The 22,688-nt window shown below is 39.3% G+C and overlaps 1 long non-coding RNA gene across 1 annotated transcript; it reads left to right on the forward strand.

The window, feature by feature from the left end:
• Positions 1–11,971: 11,971 nt before the first annotated feature.
• Positions 11,972–13,613, forward strand: LOC109241364. The gene is made up of 2 exons (XR_002070227.1): positions 11,972–12,314; positions 13,369–13,613. It is a non-coding gene; the product is annotated as an uncharacterized LOC109241364 (long non-coding RNA).
• The last annotated feature ends 9,075 nt before the right edge of the window (positions 13,614–22,688 follow it).

Here is a 22,688-nt window from a genome sequence, read left to right on the forward strand (position 1 = left end):
GGGAGTATGTTACGTGCTGGAAGAAATCAGTAATATCTTCAAGGCAATCAAGGATAAATTGGAAGAAGGTAGTTGATTGGCCATAGTTGAATTTGGCATATTGGTGTTGGCAGTCAGTTTCTGCAGCGTGATCGAGTTATGTAAGTGATTTGTGACGGTACGTATCAGGCTTGTCAGCCGCCGCAATTGATGTTATTCAGAGGCCTTCTATTGTTATGGCCTGTTGTGTGGAAGCAGATTCCGGAAGGGACTATGGTGGCTTAAACCACTACTTGGATGGTTGCATATTCTACGATTATGAGTATTCGCCCGTGCGTTGCTATGTTTCTCCTGAAGTGAGTTAAGTGAAGAGTTCTTATATGATGAAGTGTTAAAATATTAATGTTTAAATCGTGTTCTATCGTATGTTGGCACATTGGGTGCAGTGAGCAGCACGGAAATTCGAAGTGAGGATCAAAGTTGCAGCTTGGCGCTGGTAAGGACGTCACGGGCTCGGATGAGCAGGAAAGGAGCTTCGGTGTTTAAGGTATGTTGGCATTGTCTTCAGCGTCACCTGAGATTGGTGTTTTGTACAAAGGGCTTGTATTATGGTTAATGATTCTTGATCGCTTTTCAACGTTAGTGCGGTCGGTGGGTTGGAGGTAAGACCCAGTAATTGCTATGGTAGATTGTGGGGGGGTGTCCCACAGGAAGGTTTCATAAATGTGACACATAGTCACTTGATTGATTTAAGATCTAGACCAAGAACGAGGATTTTGGTAATGACATTAATTTGAGAATGTAGGCTTGGAGGGCACCTTGTTTATCAGGTTATGGACCAGGGAGGTTGCTCCGGTTCTGACGGTTGTTGTTATGTGTTATGAGGAAGAGGGAGTTACTATGGACCTTTGAAAGGTAATTGGCCAAGTGGGTGCAATCAGAAATAGGCTTGAGATCAATGAATCGATTTATATATGTGAACAGGGCTTTATATCAGGCCAGTTGTGTTTGTTTCAGCGAGCGTTCCCTGTGGAGGAACAGTCGGGGTGTTATTTTGTCATCAGCCATTCCAGGCAATGATGTATTGCGCCGTATGAGTTATGAGACGGCTCGGTAAATTCTTATGTGTTAAGGTTCCGCGTGGCGATGATGTTATGCGAGCAAGACGGCTCTTGAGATTTAGATCTTGTATCGCACCTCAGTTGTGCTTGAGTGTTGTAGCCTATAGCGCTATGTGTTTTTCTCGGGGATTGTATTATGCACTTAGCGTGCTTAGGATTGAAATTCGATATTTTATTGTAATGAGCAGATTTAGCTCGAAGTGCAATCTCCTTATGTGAGATCTATGTGTGGATCGGGTGGCACGCCGCCATGGGTATGTTATTTGGATCGGGTTGCGCGCCGCAACAGTATGATGTCGAGTCTAGTTTTCTATATGCTATTTTTGTGTGTTTCGCTTCCTATTTTCTAAGGAAAGTCTGTAGTAGTGCGGGAGTTAGGTTCCTCCCAGAGTTCGTTTTCCTTTGCATTGCATTCGAATTGGTGGCCTATTGGCATGTTGTGGCGTCATATGAGACTTGTGATCGCATTCGGGGTGGCTTATTGCCTGAGCAGTTCGTACTGGGTAGGATGAGATTGTGGGATTAGGATCAGTGCAATCTGATTAAAGTATATTATGGAGCGAAGATCGTTATTTGGTTCAGAATGTGGTAATGTTTCTTGTCAGAAGTATAGACTCGATGATTGGTTGACTCGGCAGTTGGTTATGAATTTTGGCATCTCATCCGTCGTGGCGGTATTCTAATAGTTAGAGTAAGACCTATGTAGGTCATGAGGTGCAATGGGAGCATCGGATTCGTGGAATTTCGATTGATTCAAACAGAAATGTTATTGCGGTCCTATGAGTAAAGTGATGCAAAGTGTGAATTCAGCGGAGTTATGCAGTCATGTTTGAGTACAGCGTATAGTGATTGATACGGTGATCGTATGTTGGAGACAGGCCTGGCATAGAATTCTGGATGTTGGAATTGGGCTCTAAGGCTCATTTGCTTGAATAAAAGGGAGTACCTTCAAAACTTATCGAGCTAATATGCTCAACTGAGTTGTGGTAGCACGGGAAGGTGCATGAGGTGCTAAACAGTGATTTCAGACTACTCCAGTGCAGTTCTCAGCACGTTCGAGGACGAACGTATGTTTAAGTGGGGGAGAATGTAACGACCCGACCGATCGTTTTGAGCCCTAGCGCGTCGTTCAGCAGTCTGAGGCCATGAGCAGCTTCATTTCAGGTATTGTGACTTGTTAGCATGGTCGGAATCTAAATTCAGGAAGATCGGGGTTAAATTTAAATGAAAATTCTCATTTGAGAAGCTTAAAGTTGAAAGATTGAACTAGGATTGGAATTTTGAGTAAACGACCTCGGAATCAGGATCTGAAGGTTCCAGCAGGTTCGTATGATGATATCGGACTTGGGCGTATGCCCAGTTCGGGTTTTGGATAACCCGGGAGTATTTTGGCGCCTATTGTGGAAGTTAGCATTTTAGAAGAAATTTCATAAGTTTAGCTTGAAGAGCATTTCGGTGTTATCGATGTCCGTTTCGGATTCCGAGACTGTGAATAGCTCCGTATGGTGATTCTGGATTTGGGGACGCGATCGGAAGTGAATTCGGAGGTCCGTAGGTCATTTTGGAGCCATTTGGCTAAAGATAGAAATTTGAAGGTTTTTGAGAAGTTTGACCTGAGGTTGACTTTTTGGTATCGGGGTCGGAATCCAATTCCGGAAGTTGGAGTAGGTCCGTAATGTCGAATATGACTTGTGTGCAAAATTTGAGGTTAATCGGACATGATTTGATAGGTTTAAACATCGGAAGTAGAAGTTGAAAAGTTCAAAGTTCATAAAGCTTGAATTGGAGTGTAATTCATGATTTTAGCGTTGTTTGATACGACTTGAAGCCTCGAGCAAGTCCGTAATGTGTTTTGAGATTGGTTGGCAGGTTTGGTTGAGGTCCCGGGGGCCTCGGGTGGTTAACGGATCGAAATTTGAATTTGGAAGAAAGCTAAAGGCATCTGGTTGCTGGTATTTTCGCTTCTGCGGTTGGTTGACCGCAGAAGCGGCACCGCAGAAGCAAACGGGGAGCCGCAAATGCGGTTTTTGGTCCAAAGCTTGAGGACCGCAGATGCGGTCTAAATTCCGCAGAAGCGGAACCGCATCTGCGGAAGGGGCATCGCAGAAGCGGAAGAGAGGGCCTTAGGGAAGGACCGCATATGCGGTCAAGGCTCCGCAAAAACGGAACCGCATCTACAGTGGTATGGTCGCAGAAGCGAAAAGGGAGCTAAGCCAGGGAAGCCGCAGAAGCGGCCTACTGTCCGCAAAAGCGGAGCCGCATAAGCGGCTATAATTTCGCAAAAGCGAAAATGTCTGGAGGCAGAAGCTTGTTTTAAATCGCGATTGGGAGTTCATTTCTCTCATTTTTCATGGCTTGGGGCGATTGTTGGGGAGCTTCAAAGAGGGATTTTCGTCAACAATGTTAAGGTAAGTTATTTCTACCTATTATGAGTTAAATACGTTAATTATGTATGGATTTTAGTATGAAAATGGGTAGAAAATTGAGGGTTAGAGGAAGACCTAGAAATATTGTGTTCTTGGAATTTAGCCACGATTTTTGTGTATGGAATTAAGAGAAAATTATATAATTGAGTTCCTAAGGTCATGGGTAAACCTTATCTTCGAAAAATTTTGGATTCCGGGCACGTGGGCCCGAGGGCGTTTTGGTCAACTTTTTGATCGGGGTTAGGAATTGTTATAAATTGGATTGTAATGAGTACCTTAGCATATATTAATGGATTTGTATCGCCATTGGCTAGTTTTGGAGCTTTGGGCGTCGGTTCGAGCCTTCGGAAGAATGTAGAATGCCGGTTTTGAGTCTTCGGAGCGAGGTGAGTCTCCTTTCTAATCTTGTGAGGGGGAATTTACCCCATAGGTGAAGTAATTGATTATGTGCTCCTATTTGTGGGGGCTACGTACGCACGAGGTGACGAGAGTCCGTGCGTAGCTACTATTATACTATTGTCCGGGTAGTTAGGACCCAAAAGCATGTTGTACGTGGATTAATTGTGAATCCCATGGATAGCCTGAATTGTTTAAAAATCACATTGAATTAGTAAGTAGATTTCTAAAAGGATTAAACTTCATTTCTTAAATTGTTAAAGGGGAATTGGTTTTATTTGAATAAATATTCCCCGATAAGTTCTTATTTGACTGATCGAGCATGTATTTTATGTGTGCCTGCGTCGCATGGATGATTCGCGAGCAGGATATGTGTTTATTTATGGAACGGGCCGAACGCCTCGGTGAGAATAGATGCATCTATGGTTCGTGCCGCTCGACCCTCGGCAGTGCACAAATTTATATTCCTGTTGGAGCGGGCCGTCGACCTCGGCATGATTTGCGCATGTCTATCTGTTACTTGAAAAATTGTAAATGTGGAATTGGCCCTACGTGGCTTGATATAAACTGATAAGATAATAAAGAACAGACTTTAGAAGCCCTTGATTTATTGTTGAAGGTGTTTACCTGTTTTTCTGGCTTCACAATCAGAACTTTTATATAAATCCATGATTATTCTCGCACTTATAGAATATTGCTAATTGACCTCTAGTGAGTGTCGCAGTTGGCCATCTCGTCTCTACCCCTTCGGGATTAGGCGGGATACTCACTGAGCACACGTTGATTACGTACTCATACTACACTTCTGTGCATTTTTGTTGCACGGGTATACACGCCTCTAGCAGCCTGTTGAGCGTAGCAGCATGGATAACTCTGGGACTAGGTGAGCTGCATTGTTCGAGATGACCCGCAGCCAGTGTAGTTCCTTTCAGCATTTTATTATTTATTCCCTGTCTATTGTATTTCGGACAGATGCTGTATTTTACTTTCCTTATCGGTAGTTGCTCATGTTCTTGTGACACCGGGTTTCTGGGATGGGTTTCAACGGATTTGTACTAATTGTTATTATTTAAATTTGAATTCAAGTAGTGAACTTTTATTTATGAAAATGGAAGGAAAAACCTTAGATTTTCAAAGGTATTAAAAGAGGAATTAATTGATAATCTAGTTGGTTGGCCTGACAGAGGTGTCCGGCGCCACCACGACCCTTAGTGGATTTGGGGTCGTGACAACATAAGCGATTATTCCGCAGTGTTGTTGTTAGTAGGGTGAGTGCAGTGGGATTGTAGCTCGCAGGAATCCCACATCGGAAATGAGAGGGGGAGTCCTGGGATATTTCAGTAAGACTTGGGCTTACATGTGCATAGGCCTTTTCCCCAGTGGGACTGGGGGAGAACAAAACCGTGAGGGTGGGACCCAAAGCAGACAATATATGCATAGTGTGGGCCCGGGTCGTTATAGACGATTCCAACAAAATCATATAAAGACAATCCATCTCTATCAAGAATGATGATTTCAAGGTGCAATATATTCATTCAAGTTAATATGGCTGATTTGTTTATCAAATCTCTACCAAAGATCTTTTGAAGATGGTGCACAAGATTGGAATGCAAATGCTTAAGGATGTGAATTGATGCTCTCATCAGGGGGAGTAAATGTGCGTTGTACTCTTTTTCCCTTACAAGGTTTTGTCCCATTGAGTTTTCCTTGCAAGGTTTTTAACGAGGCAACCAAAAGGCGTATTATTAGATATGTGTACTCTTTTTCCTTCTCTAGAATTTTTTCCCACTGGGTTTTATTTTAGTTAAGGTTTTAACGAGGCACATTATCTGTTGAATAGACATTCAAGGGGGAGTGTTATAAATAGAATTTTATTTATGGTGAATGTCTATATTTAGAGAGATTCTAGGGTTTATTACTTGGTGGCTAAGTCACCATCTCCCTATAAATAGAGGGTTCTATTCCATTGTAATTCATCCCAAATTCAATAAGAATTCTCTCTCTCTACTTTTCTTTGCAAAACTATTCTTCTTCTTTTATTGTTTCATAACAGAATGAAAATTGTATTTCAGTTGTATTCTATTTATAGTTGTATTATTTTTGTACAAATATTATATGAAAGTTGTATTAAACTTGTGATACAGGTTGTACCCTTGTCACGACCCATTTTCCATAATAGGTCATGATGGCGCCCGACACCACTGTCAGGCCAGCCGACGCGGAAATGTGATTAAATTCTCATTTTACTTTAACCCAAGACAATTATAATCGATTTTTCGAATTAAAGGTAAGACCAGTAAAGATCATAATGTATCAAAATAACAATACAACACAAAAATAAATGTCTACTACTGTGTGCCAGAACCTGGTGTCACAAGCTACGGGCGACTAGTAGAATATACACAAAAGAATAATATACTATCCTACTGTCTGAATCAGGATAGACAGAAACAAAAGTACAAGGAAGGACTTCTTCGGCTGCGGATCGGCATGAAAGGGAAGCAGCTCACCGTAGAAGTCCCAAGCGTACTCATTGATGCGCACCAGAATGATGTCCAGATCCACCTGCCTCAAATCCTGTACATTTAAGTACAGAAGCGTAGCATGAGTACATAAACAACATGTACCCAGTAAGTATCCCGTCTAATCTCGAAGAAGTAGAGACGAGAGGTCGACTTGATACTTACTAAGGTCAGGATAATAATAATAATAATGTGGGATATACAGCATGAAGGATCTCCAATGACACAAGTTTAAAAGAAAAGTCATATTCATGTTCTTGACCATAATTCAATTACCATTTTTCCTTTTTTTTCATACTTAACAAGTAATCATGTCATGTCTAAACTTAAGCATAAATATCATGCACAATCATGCTGAGGTCGACGGCCCGCTCCAACAGAAAATAAATTGTGCACTGCCGAGGGTCGAATGGCCCGAACCATAGATGCATCTATTCTCACCGAGGCGATCGGCCCGATCCATAATTATCAAGAATGCACACAAGGCTCATTTATATACAAGGAAACTCCTGCCAAGGCTCAACAAGCTCATATGTTCACTTTTCATTCCCTCAAGTCTCTAGCAAATCATAAATGATCATATTGGCAATAAAAATAATAGATGTTGCCCAATTAGGCATGATGTGGGTCCTAAACTACCCAAACAATTAACATTATAGTAGCTACGCACGGACTCTCGTCACCTAGTACGTACGTAGCCCCCGCATTTAGCAACAATTACTCATTTATAATCCTATGGGGACAATTCCCTCTTACAAGGTTAGAAAGGAGACTCACCTCGCTCCGAAGCGCACTTCCAATCTCAAGAACAAGCCCAAACCCTCAATTCGTAGCCGAACGAGCACAAACTAATTAAAATAAAGTAAGAACTAGTCAATAAATGCTTACAAGGTTGAATTCTAACTATTTAAGTGATTTCCCAACCTTTCCCACAAGTTTTTTAAATTCCGACCTGGGGCCCACGTGCCCGGATTCCGAGATTTTTCGAAGGAAGTTGCTCTCTATCACCTAAGGATAACAAATATATGATTTCTATCTCATTACATGGCAAATTACATGCTTAAATCTTAGTTTTATTAAAACCCTAGGTCTAGCTCTAACCCTTGATTTTTAGTTAGTTTTTAGTGTTTAATTTACCTGATGTTCATGTATTTAAACTAAGGGGGAGTGGAAATTACTTACCTTGTGATGATATGTTGAAACCCTCTCTTTGGAAGCCCCAAAATCGCCTAAGTGTGGAGTGAAAAATGAGAGAAATGGGTTTGAGTTCGTATTAAATGAACTCTTCTGCCCCCAGCTAATTTCGCTTCTGCGGAGGTATTTCCGCTTCTGCGGACTTTGGGCGCTTCTGCGGCTTTCGGCAATAGGGAGCTGGACCGCTTCTGCGGTCTGGGGGCCGCATAGGCGGAACCGCTTCTGCGGTCCCTGGGCCGCTTCTGCGGTTTCCCATGGCCTGCCCCTTTCCGCTTCCGCGATCAAATGACCGCATCTGCGGTCCCGCTTCTGCGGTCCAAGAACCGCAGATGCGGTTATGACAGAAGCAGCAAACTTCAGTCCTTTTCCAAGTTTTAACTTCACTCGAGCCTCGCTCGTTGACGCTCGGGGCTCCCGTGCCCCGCCCCTCGAATCACTCAAAACAACGTTAAATCTAGGAATCACGTCCTAAAACCAAATGAATCAATCTATTGAACTCCAAGTTCTTAATTTCCTTCTAACGGGTCAAAACGCCCTTAAACTACTCGGATTGACACCAAATTTTACGGGTAGGTCTTAAATGATATTTCAGACCTGTACCAAGCTTCGGAACGAAAATCTGAGCCCGATACCTAGGAAATCAATGATTACTTAGTTTATTTAATTCTTTAAAACTTCGAGTTAACAATTTCACAGAAAAATTCATTACTCGGGCTAGGGACCTCGGAATTCGATTCCGAGCATACGCCCAGGTCCCATATTTTTCCACAGACCCTCCGGGATCATCAAATCACGAATCCGGGTTCGTTTCCTAAGAAAGTTGACCGAAGTCAAACTTGGCCTTTTTAGAAAAACTTAAAGAAGCAAATGGACATATTCTTGATCAAAACTCTTCTAACTTCCGAACCACCCGTCCCCGCAAGTCATAAATTAGTTAAAGCAAGTGCGGGAAGTTTTATTTAAGGGAACGGGGGTTCTAAAACGCAAAATGACCAGTCGGGTCGTTACAACCCTTGTCTTGATTATTCCCCAATTTTACCTTAAATATTCAGAAATAAAAGCTTCTCTTTTTTGGTGAAGTTTTCAGCGACTTAAGTATATACTCAAGCCTCAAGGAGTGTATTTTACATGCATATATGTACTCGAGACGAGGTATTTTTTTTTGCCAGAATGAGATCAAAGTGCATCAATGTCCATTTGAAAAAGAGCTTATGAAGAAACCTTAATCTAGAGTCAATCCTTTTTTAATGTTCCTACGTGTTAAATCAAATTCCAAAATTTAATCTCAATATCAGTGGTGAAGAATAGGAAGGGATGCTGTAGTATAAGGAGAGAGGACAAGAGAGAGAAAAAGAAAAAGGGTGTAACTGAATCCCTTAATTGAAGGCATCAACTATAGTTTGGGAGCTTTTTCAAGGGGATGTATACTATTTGTAAAAAAGACCACTTAGCTTTAGTAAATAGAAAATCTTAAACACTTCGGGTAAATAAGTTTGAAATATAATATAGGAACGAAAAAATCCCTAACAGTTACGCTGGATGGATTTTTTGAAACCATTTTTCCCGTAAGAAAAGTTTTGGAAAATGGCCTCCCATTAGAATTTAAATAACCTTCCAAATTTTGAAGTAACTCAACCCCCCCCCCCCCCCCCCCCACAGAATTTTAAAAATATTAAAAATTCTGACGACCACTATAATTTTTAGCGTCAGCATTTTGAAGCGCTACAAATTATGATGATCACCAAAAGGTTTCAGCCACAATGCTGAAAGATTTTCACTGATTCATTAGGATTTGTGAAAAAATGCTAACGATCACATAACTGTTATGTGTTTTAAAATTCTGGCGATTGACAAAAATCTTACCGAGCGAACTTTAAAATTCTAGAATGGGGTTTTGTTTTTTCAAACTTATGTTACCTGGAGAAAAAAAAATTAATTATGGCCCGAAGTGTCCTATCTTTGTCATTCTCCCTTGGCAAAATCCATAACCACAACTAAATTAAGGGTTAAGTTTACAAATGACCTTAAAGGTGGTTGGTTTTGAACTTTTGACATTTTGGACATGTCAATAGGCAAAACTTCAAATTTAACAAAAAAAAGATTGAACTTAAAAGTTTCCCCATTGGTCAATGACTTGCTCCAACGGCCAAATGTTAAATACCACCCCTTATCGGTGTCCTATTTCTATCATTTTCTGCTAAAACTTAAATTAGTGGGCTTGTATAAAAGGAAGTTAAATAAAGGTCTAGCCAGATAGATTTACTGGTTATTTTTTTAACCAGTATATATATAAATTATACATTAATTACACATGATTATATCTATGTTATTCAAATATATTATACTTCCTGCTATTTTTAGTTTAAGAGATTGAATGAACCGCTATTTAGGTTAATTCTTCGAAAGAATGCAGTAGAAGAAAATTAGGGTTAGTCAGCTCCATTGTCTTATTTTATACTTATCTTGACTTTATGACCTATGCATATTTTTTGTATCATTTTAGTCCTCAAACTTTATAGTAAAAAGCAATTGAAAAAAGAAAATTTGAAATCAAAGATTCCAACTATAAATTATGAGCTTGTTGAGTTTAATAATATAGGTCCGTATGTGCTTGTATCAATTCTTGATTGCTTATAGTCCATTTGGCCAAACTGCAAAAATCAGCTTATTTTGAGAAGTACTTTTTCGCAAAATTGTTTTTCTCAAAAGTGCTTTTAATGAGAAGCAGTTTATGTTTGGCTAATTAATTTGAAAAACAATTATGAGTAGGGGAGTACATGAGGCGGTTTGGTTTGGTTTTTTATTAAACCAAAATCAAACCAACTATGTCGGTTTACTAAATTCATAATCAAATCAACCCAACACAAACTCGGTTTTTTCGGTTTCGATTTTAGTCGATTTCCTCTGTTTTTCGGTTTATTTTCGATTTTTCTTTTAAGTTATATATTATGCTTGTAAAAGAGATCAAATGGTCACCATTATCTGCATCATTACTATTTTTCTAAACAATCTATGAGTAATACCAATTGTTCCTATGAATCATAATTGTAAGACCTTTCGTAATAGAAAATGACAACAAATATGTGATAAAGCAAAGCACTATAAAGTGTAAACTTGATAAACCTCAACACTAAAATAATCACCAATTATGTGAGCAAGATGACAACCAACTGCACCAAATATGTATTGAAAGGAGAAAATCCAATGCTGCCATCCGTAATGATCCGAGGATTAACTGAATATGCAATCTAGTGCATAAGCACAGAGAACTTGGGTTTTGTTGTCTTTTGTCTTGTTGGGTTTAATTTGGGCTTCATATTTGGATTACGTAGATAGAATCTACTTAGTGGATAGTGAATTTACAAGTCCACAAATAAATAATATCTCAAGATATTGAAAATTATAAAATAATTTAGAAAATACTTACAAATTAGATTTTAATGATTATTTTTTATGTATAAAATTTTAATAATATATTTATATATAATATCGGTTTGGTTTAGATTCGGTTTGACTTATTTTTTGTTAATACCAAACCAAACTAAGAGTTATCGGTTTTTTATTTTCCAACATCAAACCAACCAAATCAAACCATGAGTCGGGTTTTTTCTTCGGTTTGACTTGGTTCGTCGGTTCGGTTTGACTTGATGGTTTGGCTTGTACACCCCTAATTATGAGCAGTAATTAGTGTTTGATCAAGCTTTAAAAAACTGCTTCTACGTGTATTTTTCTCAATAGTGTTTTTCAATAAAGTGTTTTTGGAGAGAAACTACTTTTTTCTGCTTCTCCAAGATTGCTTCTACTTCTCTTTAAAGCACTTTTTTTCCTTTCAAAGGCTTGGTCAAACACCTTAATTTTAGAAGAAAAAAATACTTTTGCCTCAAGAGGAGCTTGGCTAAACAGGCTATAAGTTGCCAAATAGTAATCAATCTAAATACTTAAATTTCGATTGATATTAGTTTTTTATTATTCATAGTTGTTTAAGTGAATGCACAAACCTTTCTAATTCTGTTTGACAAGTTTTATTTGTCGTATTATAGTGTACTTTTTTTGTTTTACAAAACAAAATTAAACTGAAAATATTAAAAAGATTAGTAATCAAAGTCCAAACAATATTATTATTTTCATTATATGAAACACACACGTATAGTTAACATGAAAATACTTAGAAGTGTAAGGGGCTCTAGTGCTTGAGTGAGGATGGAGTTAATCGACTTAAGAAGTAATCAAGGATACAAATTTCTAAATCTTTAGAAGTTTAAGGGGCTCTAGTGCAATATTGATAAAAGCTCTCTCTATTTATCCCTTGCCTTTAGTCCGCAATCTTGCATCTTCTAAAGCTAGGGTTCTTTTCCTCAGCCGCCACCACTTACTAAAGCTATGTTTATCTATTAAGCAATTTTTTCTGGAACATACTTTCTTTATTTTTTTTCATAATTTAGTATGGTTGTGGGTCGACGAGGGATTAACATAAAAACAAAGAGGTGAAACGCAATGAATCTATAGAAGTCTTTGAGGAGAAAAGAATGCCAAAACATTAATTTGATGTCAGCTAAATTGCAGAAGAAACCACTTCATCTTTTTTTTTGATGAATCCCTCGGCATTCACATAACCATGCTAAATTTGAGACTAGGCTTTTCTGATCCTCATAAAAATAAAGGAAACACGGTTTCAGGTATTTGTTTAATTATCTTTTGTACGGTGCTAGGTTTTTCTTCTTTCCATTTTCAATGTTTGGGTACTTTGCTACGTTTATTTTTATGTTAGCAGATTATCTAGAACATGCTTGCTTTATTTTCTTGTCATTTTACATGGTTGTGGGTAGTTAAAGGATTCATGTGAAACAAAGAGTTGACATATGAAGAATGTTTAGTATCACTGTGGAGAAAAGAAGATCCAATTGCCTTTTTGGATTATGTTGTGTTTGTGACAACTTATGAATTTATGGATGAAAAATACTTAATTGTCTCACACGAGTCCTTCTGCTATCCATAACCGTGTTAATGTTGGGACTTGAATTCTCTTGTTCTCAAGTTGAGCAAAATAAATCAAGCATGGCTTTAGGTAATTGCCAAAGTTTTGTGTATGTCCATATTTATTTGCATTATCTTGCTAAGTCCAACCATGTATGGCATCCAATTGGTTCGACCTCTAGTGATTTGCTTCATTATCTGTTTTTGTTTTCTGTTTGATCTCTGGAACAGCCATTATATTATTATAATGTTTGTTTTCAGCATCAGAAAGGTGAGTCTAGTATAATATGCAGTAACCTATTCTTTTTATCAGCTTGTACTTTTTTGGACTCTGGCTTCTACTTTTATGGTAAAAGGTGAATTATTGTGTATAGCTGTGTTCAATAGAAAACATAGTTGACTCCACATTACCATTTCTATATGATTCTGCTTAGGAACCTCTGTACAATGTTTGCTCCTTCGCCTCAACGGCAGAGCTAGGATTTTGAGTTTAAGGGTTCAAAATTCTTAGTCCTTTTAAGTTATTTTGTTCTAAATTAATAATTTGTATACTTTCAAAAAAAAATTAAAGACAAATACTATATAATTTGAACTAAAGCTACTAGGTTTGTCCGAACCAGCTGCTAGCACTCCAGCTCCGCTGCTGGCTATGTATCTTCTTAGATAAAAGGAGATGAAAATATTGTAGTAAAAATGCAAATGATGTTATATTGCATTGCACATTTGTATTTGTTTGGGGTGCGACGGGAGCTGCAGTTATCTTTGCAGGTTTTGCTGTTACAACTGGAAAGGGAAGAGAGCAAAGAAACACCTCAGACATATGGAACACACTGCACTTCATATAGAGTTTTGCAATTGATGTACTTTAGGTGTAACTTGAATTATGAACAAGATGTAAACATTTGGGAACTTTTTTGGATTCCCTAGATTAGGGAAACGTAGGTCCAGAATTTTGCTATATGTAACACTTATTTTATGCGATTGATGAATGATTTCTAACATGAGAAAATAGGGACTAGTGGAACATAAAGAATTGCACTTCCTCTCCCTTCAGTTCAAAGATTTTGGACTGGAAACTTTGCATCCTCAGATACTCCTTTTAGCAAATGATACTTCCCTTGGTAATTGAAAGCCATAGTCAGCTCAGAATAATCCATGGTAATAGGTCCTAGTATTTTCATCCACAAAGCCCCTAAGACCAAGTCATATTTACTCACTGGAAATACAATTAAGCCGGAGGAAATTGTAGTTCCGTGCAGATTTGATACAAAGGCTCACATAGCTTACCCTGGTAGGGCAGATTTGATACAAAGGCTCACATAGCTTACCCTTTGTCCAATGTATTGTTACAAAGGCTCACATAGCTTACCCTGGTAGGGCAGATTTGATAGCCCAACCTCTTAGCAACATTTTCATCAATGAAGTTGTGAGTTCTACCTCCATAAAGGAAGATTTGTATTGGTCTCTTTTCACTATATCCAGTGACATGTATTGTTTGAGCCCCTTGCAATCCACTTAAGGCACATAGGGAGATCATAGGAGTATCCCCTTCCACAGTTGACCACTCTTCACTAGAAGGACTTCCTTCAGATTCTGGCCTAGCAACCTCTACACCTTCACCTTCTGAGACATCTAGATCCATCACAAATAGGTGTTTAGGTAGGTTACATTTGTGTCCGACAGTACACTTGTCATCACAAAAATAGCATAGACCTTGGGCTTTTCTAGCCTGCATTTCTGCAGGAGAAATAGTTCTCATATTCCTAGGGACAATGGCATTGGTCGAAGGAGGTGTGGCTAGTCTAGGAGCCGAGGTAGTAGTAATACGAGTAGCTTTGGTGGGATGTGGTTCATAGGATGGCTTTTTAAGGTGTGTGGATGACATATATGCAGGACTATACCTTAGTGCTCTAGCATTAGCAGCTAAGGTAGCTTCGGCTAATCGATATGTTTTGGACAAGTTTTGAGGCTCATGCATTTTAATAGGGTTCACTAACCCATCCTTCAGTCCTCCTAAAAAACAGGAAATAGCCTGGCTAACAGTTAAGTCACATTGAGCTAGCAGTCTGGCAAGGGCAAATTGAAACTCCTTCACTGAACTAGTTCATTTCAGTTGCTTCAACTCTAGCATAGGATCTGTATATTCTTGCCTAAATGTTTCAACCAAAGCTTCAATATACTCATCCCATGGTGGAAGGATGCATGAATCTCTGCACTTCATGTATGACTGATGCCAAGCTAGGGCATCATCATCCAAATTCATAGATACTATGTTTACTTTCTGATTTCCAGCAGTATTATCAACAGAAAAATAATGATCGATCTTATACAGCCAGCTTTTCAAATTTTTCCCATTAAATCTAGAAAATATCAGATTATGACCTCGATTGTTATGAGCATAGTAAGGATTAGGGCCTAAATTCCCTGATCTGATTGCAGCACATTATCTCGAAAATTGGAAGTAGAATTGCTGTCCCGTGACTGTTGATGAAGCTGCATTCCGTCGATCAAGTTTTTGAGGGCTCCCAACATCTGTATCATTTCAGCATGTTTGTGATCCATATCAGCTCGCAATTCCTGCATTTTTTGATCGAGAATTGAACTCAGGTTTTGTTACTGAGTAGCTAAATCCTCATATTGATCCTACCAATCTAGAGTTGGATTCCCCGATGTGAGATTAATAGCTTTGCGTGGTCCCATGGTGTGGCTCTGATACCAATTGATACCAAAATTGGTATCGATTCAGCAATGAAGTGGTAGATAAGCAGAAAAATGAGAAGGAGTAGGAAGAAGAGAGACTAGAAGGAGTTAGAGAGAAGACTAGAAACTCTATAACATGTCAAAAGTGTGTAATAAGAGTTTTCAACTTGCTACTTATGCTCCTAAACAATCTACTGAAATGCAAAATATGCTAAAATTATATTCTAACTGAAATTCCCGCCAAAGCAGTAAAATTCGAAAAGTAACAGCTATTCAAATTATCCTACTCAGCAGCTGAAGTGGCCTCCACGTCTGACATCTTTGAATTATGTGTATCATAGTATAGGTCCTGATGTGCTTGTATCAAATCTTGATTGCTTAAGTTGCCAAATAGTAATCAATATAAATACGTAAAATTCGATTGATATTAGTTTTTCCTTATTGATAGTTGTTTGAATATTTTGCTAGTGAATACGCAGATTATTTTATTTTGTTTACGAGTTTTATTTGTCGTAGTATAGTGTGCTCTTATTTCTTTTCTTTTTCTTACAAAACAAAATTAAACTAAAAATGTGAAAAAAATTAGTGATCGAAGTCCAAACAACTATTTTTTTATTATATGAAACATGCAAAGTTAACATGAAAATTCTTACTCGTGTCCAATTTATGCATCTAATTAAGAAGAGCGTGACATTTTTTCATCATTTCTGTGTAAAGCTAAGTTTATTTAGTAAGCAATTTTTTCTGGAACATGCTTTCTTTATTTTTTTTTCATAATTTTGCATGGTTGTGGGTCGCCGAGGGATTAACATAAAAACAAAGAGGTGAAATGCAATGATGTCACGCCCCAACCTCAGGAGGCTCGACCGGCGCTCAATCGAGTGAACCCAACTGAGCAAGCCTTATCAAACACTTTCTACCCAATTCAATGTGATTAAGGAATCCGGTTTCCGTTTAATTAGACAATAAGAGGGGTTGTACATTCAACATTGATAGTTCATTTTATAACACAACCTTAAACTGCAGTTAGGTTTTCAAGATTTCATACAGTTATAGTTTAGAAGAAAGCAAGAGTTTATAATTACAACATAGTTCACGGACCCATCCAACGCCCGTACATAACCCACACAAACGTCTACGGAGCCTCTAAGGATACAAAAGACAATGATAACAACGCCGGCAACAAGCCCCCGGCTATACCTCAAAAGTGGATATCTATAACAAAAGCTGTACAACATAACCCCTTGAAGGAGAAAGGGGCTCACCAAGACTTTGAGAGGAGGATGCTCCGCTACGCGCGATCGGCACTATTCGCTATGGAGCCACCCACATTCATTTAAAAATGTAGCGCCCCCGGCAAAAGGGGCGTTAGTACCATGGAATAGTACTAGTATGTATAACTAAACACCATCCCGTTAGAAAGAACAACCATACAAGAGCAAAAAGAAATCATAAGAACAACAAAGCTTCAAATAAGCGCCACGTCAACAATATAAGAGGTTCACATAGTTTTCACATAGTTTTTGAAATTTTAGATTGGAGCATTCCATACTGTTGCATGATTATCCACATTACCACCGCTTCCTAGAGCGGAGTCCGATCACGGCCCGATCGGCTAAGCCGTCTCCCCGAGACGTTACCATTATTTCATTCTCACTTTCCAGTATCAATTATCAATACATTACCACCATGTGTGTATAACATGGCGTCCGATCACGGTCCGATCGGCTAAGCCGTCTCCCCGAGACGTTACCATTTCTCCGTTGATCATCTCACTTCAATCTTTGGTTTCACATGTATTAGTTCATCGGCGCTTGGGGCCACAATTACCACATTCCCTAACTCACATTTTACATTGTTCCCGTTTTCAACATTTACCTTTCCATTTAAGATCATAGGCACATACAAAAGCAATTTAAGTTATAAGCATAGAGAGGAACTCATCTAGTTCGGCATATTAGTCCCAATATAACCTTGACTTGACATTTAAGCATTTAGCACATAGATCATGTTCTCCACACATCCTCAATTTTCAAAGAATAACACATTAAGCACATGAAGAAGCACCTTCTACATACATCTTCACAACATCAATTCATTTAACATAATAAGTACTACATCAATCAAATTTCGAACTTACAACATTTGCAAGGGCACCATGGAAGCTCAATTTCTAAGAGGATGGGGTTTTAGCCATACATACCTCAATGGAGCTTTCCTTAAATCCTTATAATAAATTCAGGAATTTCCTAGCAACTTCGATCTATTTTATGAAAATTACGAGTTGAACCAAGAATTAGAGGCATGAATAAGATTCTAGCTCATTTAAGTAAATTATCAAGTACTAAGTGTGCACAGTGATTTTAGGACCCTTTTGTGAGAGATTTTTCATTATCCTAAACCACAATTGCTATCTTTTTGGTTCACAACCTCCCCATACCCCATTATCTTTTATGCATGGAAGATTATCAGCCCTTATACCCATGAACCCACTTGCTATCACTTATTTTAATAGAAATTTCGAAATTATAGATGAGGGTACAAGTTCTTACCTCTTAGGGTGAAGACCTAGTAATTTCACTTGACAATCTTCAAGGATTTGGGGCAAGGATTGAGTGGGGACTTGATGAAGGTCACTCCCTCTCTCTCTAGAACTTCATCTCTCACTCTATATTGCAGTGAAATATCAGAAAAATGGTCTAATGGGGTGTTTTTAATGGGATGGGGTCGGGTTTTAAAAGTTAGAAAATAGGAGCCCCGACACGATCTGCGATCGCATAATGGACATGCGGCCCGCAGAATGGACCGCAAAAATGGCCCCAAAACCTGAACACACTGTCTGAGTATGCGACAGAAATGCGGTCCGCATACATGTTCTGCAGTCGCATAATGTACCGCAGAACTGCCCCTTACAAAAATTTCAAGGGGATTATGCGATGACTATGCGGCCCGCATAGTGATTATGCGATCGCATAATTGACCGCATAGTTTACCTCAAATTTACTATCACACTGCCTGACTCTGCAGCGACTATGCGGTCCGCATAGCTATTCTGCGATCGCATAATGGACCGCAGAAACGCACTTTTCTGGAAAACATTATTCCTTAACTTTTTAATGCATAGATCAGTCTAAAGGGTCCGAATCGCGGCTCGCCTCTAACACTTATACCTAACTTGGAACTATGAGCTCTCGGGTTTTGAGTAGAAATTTTCACGGGGCCTTACATCCCCCCCCCCCCCACTTAAGTTCATTCGTCCTCGAATAAGGATCAAGATTCACTCATGAGCAATCTTTATGCAACCTCAGCCTTTCTCAACAGGAAACATATTAATAGCCCCAAATTTGGCTAACTCCCTAAATTTCCAAAAATTTCGCTAGAGTTTCCTTTGTATCTAGGCCTATCCACCTGTCAGAAAGCCCCAGAAACATATCCTAACAGCATATACACATCTCATAGACATAACATAACTCGTATATACTAACCATAGCCGCATAGGCGATCATATATCCAAAACGAAACAGAACAGTTTTACATAGATCAAATCAATGGTACAAAGTTCTTAGGAACCAAATGCATAAAAGCTATTACATGGCTATACAAACAAATGTGGGTACTTCCTTCTCATTTCTTCCTCGTCTTCCCAAGTGGCTTCCTCAACCTGTTGGTTCTGCCATAACACTTTTACGGACGCAATTTCCTTATTTCTCAATTTCCGAACCTGCCTATCAAGAATGGCAACTGGAACTTCTTCATATGACAGTTCTTCATTAACCTCAATAGTTTCAACTGGCACGATAGTGGACGGATCTCCCACTATTTTCTTCAACATAGACACATGAAAGACTATGTGTACCAATGACATCTCGGGTGGCAACTCAAGCTTGTATGCCACCTGACCAATCCGCTGGATGATTCTGTACGGTCCGACATACCTTGGGCTCAATTTTCCTTTCTTCCCAAACCGCATGATACCCTTCATGGGGGAAACCTTTAAGAATACCCAATCACCTTCTTTGAACTCCAAATCCCTGCGACGGACGTCCGAATAAGACTTTTGGCGACTCTGAGCAGTTTTTTAACCTTTCCTTAATAATTTTGACTTTCTCCATGGCCTAGCGCACAAGGTCCGGCCCTATCAATTCAGCTTCTCCAACCTCGAACCACCCAATGGGAGACCTACATCTCCTACCATACAATGCCTCAAATGGCGCCATCTGGATACTAGCATGGAAGCTATTGTTGTAAGCAAACTCTATGAGTGGCAAATGATCATCCCAGCTATCAAGAGCACAAGCACGCAACATATCCTCAAGCGTCTGAATAGTCCGCTCTGCTTGCCCGTCGGTCTGGGGGTGAAAAGCTGTGCTAAGATTTACCTGCGTGCCCAAACCTTGATGAAATTTCTTCCAAAAGTTGGTCGTGAACTGAGCCCCTCGAACTGAAATGATTGATACTGGAGTACCATGCAACCTGACTATTTTCTTTATATACAACTGAGCATATTGTTCCTCTGTGTCGGTAGATTTGACTGGCAAGAAGTGTGCTGATTTCGTGAGTCGATCCACAATCACCCAAATTGAGTCGAACTTGCGCGGAGTGCGCGATAACCCCACCACAAAATCCATGTTGATCATTTCACATTTCCACATTGGGATTTCTATGCTTTGAGCCAATCCACCTGTCCTTTGATGTTCGGCCTTCACTTGTTGACAGTTCAGACACCTTGCCACAAAGTCCGCCACCTCCTTTTTCATGTTATTCCACCAATAAACTTCCTTGAGATCATGATACATTTTTGTAGAACCTGGGTGCACTGAATACCTAGAAGTGTGAGCTTCTTCCATGATCCTTTCCCGAAGACCCTCAATATCCGGAACACATAGGCGGCCTTGGTACCGTAGGGTATCATCATCCATGCCAAAGGAAAAAGCTGTGATCTTATGTTTATGAATCCCCTCCTTCAGCTGTGCTAATAATGGATCGTTGAATTGCTTCTCTTTCACCTCCGCCACAAGCGACGATTCGACTCTATTTTGCACAATTATCCCTCCTTCACTAGAGTCCGCTAGGCAAACTCCCAAACTAGCCAGTTGATGAACCTCCCGGGCCGACGACCTCTGATCCGCCCTCATATGAGCCAAACTTCCCATAGATTTTCGACTAAGAGCGTCCGCCACAACATTAGCCTTTCCCGGGTGATAGAGAATATCAATATCATAATCATTGAGTAACTCTAGCCATCTTCTCTATCTCAGATTCAACTCCTTCTGCTTGAAAATATATTGAAGGCTCTTGTGGTCCGTGTATACATCCACATGGACCCCATATAGATAATGTCGCCAAATCTTTAGCGCAAACACCACTGTCGCAAGCTCTAAGTCATGAGTTGGATAGTTCTTTTAGGACCCTTTTGTGAGAGTTTTTTCATCATCCTAAACCACAATTGCTATCTTTTTGGTTCACAACCTCCCCATACCCTATTATCTTTTATGTATGGAAGATTATCAGCCCTTATACCCATGAACCCACTTGCTATCACTTATTTTAATAGAAATTTCGAAATTATAGATGAGGGTACAAGTTCTTACCTCTTAGGGTGAAGACCTAGTAATTTCACTTGACAATCTTCAAGGATTTGGGGCAAGGATTGAGTGGGGACTTGATGAAGGTCACTCCCTCTCTCTCTAGAACTTCCTCTCTAACTCTATATTGCAGTGAAATATCAGAAAAATGGTCTAATGGGGTATTTTTAATGGGATGGGGTCGGGTTTTAAAAGTTAGAAAATAGGAGCCCGACACGATCTGCGATCGCATAATGGACATGCGGCCCGCAGAATGGACCATAAAAATGGCCCCAAAACCTGAACACACTCTCTGGGTATGCGACAGAAATGCGGTCCGCATACCTGTTCTGCGGTCGCATAATGTACCGCAGAACTGCCCCTTACAAAAATTCCAAGGGGATTATGCGATGACTATGCGGCCCGCATAGTGATTATGCGATCGCATAGCTGGCCGCATAGTTGACCTCAAATTTACCATCACACTGCCTGACTCTGCGGCAACTATGCGGTCCGCATAGCTATTCTGCGGTAGTCTGCGATCGCATAACGGACCGCAGAAATGCACTTTTCTGGAAAACATTATTCCTTAACTTTTTAATGCATAGATCAGTCTAACACTTATACCTAACTTGGCACTACGAGCTCTCGGGTTTTGAGTAGAAATTTTCACGGGGCCTTACAAATGAATCTATAGAAGTCTTTGTGGAGAAAAGAAGGCCAAAAACATTAATTTGATGTCTGCTAAATTGCAGAAGAAACCACTTCATGTTTTTCATGAATCCCTCGGCATGAACATAACCATGTTAAATTTGAGACTAGGCTTTTCTGGTCCTCATAAAAATAAAGGAAATACGGTTTCAGGTATTTGTTTAATTATCTTTTGTACAGTGCGAGGTTTTTTTTCTTTCCATTTTCAATATTTGGGTACTTTGCTACGTTTATTTTTATGTTAGCAGATTATCTAGAACATGCTTGCTTTATTTTCTCGTCGTTGTACATGGTTATGGGTAGCTAAAGGATTCATGTAAAACAAAGAGATGACATATGAAGAATGTTTAGTATCACTGTGGAGAAAAGAAGATCCAATTGCCTTTTTGGATTATGTTGTGTTTGTGACAACTTCTGAATTTATGGATGAAAACACTTAATTATTTTACTTGAGTCCTTCCGCTATCCATAACCGTGTTAATGTTAGGACTTGAATTTTCTTGTTCTCAAGTTGAGCAAAATAAATCAAGCATGGCTTTAGGTAATTGCTGAAATTTTGTGTATATCCATATTTATTTGCATTATCTTGCTAAGTCCAACCATGTATGGCATCCAATTGGTTCGACCTCTAGTGATTTGCTTCATTATCTGTTTTTGTTTTCTGTTTGATCTCTAAAACAGCTACTATATTATTATAATGTTTGTTTTCAGCATCACTTAGGTGAGTCTAGTATAATATGTAATAACCTATTCTTTTTACGGAAAAGAGTCTGATATATCCCTGTACTATGGTAAATTATTTAAAATTATCCCCCGTTATACTATTGGGCCATAAAAGTCCCTGTCGTCCAACTATCCTAACAAATCTGCCCTTAGTTAGACGGAGGTGCCACGTGGTAACCATCCTTGGCTCTTTTGAATCTGGGCACATAAGAGACGACCCGCTCCATGAAACCCACCAACCCATAACCCATTTATAAACCAAATAATACCCCAAAGCAACTGCCCAACGATTTATAACCCAAATTAAACCCCAACCCTAATTTATAGAGAAAATCTCACTTTATACCCATTAATTTCAAACTATTTACCCTTTAATGC

This window comes from Nicotiana attenuata, unplaced genomic scaffold, assembly GCF_001879085.1.
Source record: "Nicotiana attenuata strain UT unplaced genomic scaffold, NIATTr2, whole genome shotgun sequence".
Lineage (NCBI taxonomy): Eukaryota > Viridiplantae > Streptophyta > Magnoliopsida > Solanales > Solanaceae > Nicotiana > Nicotiana attenuata.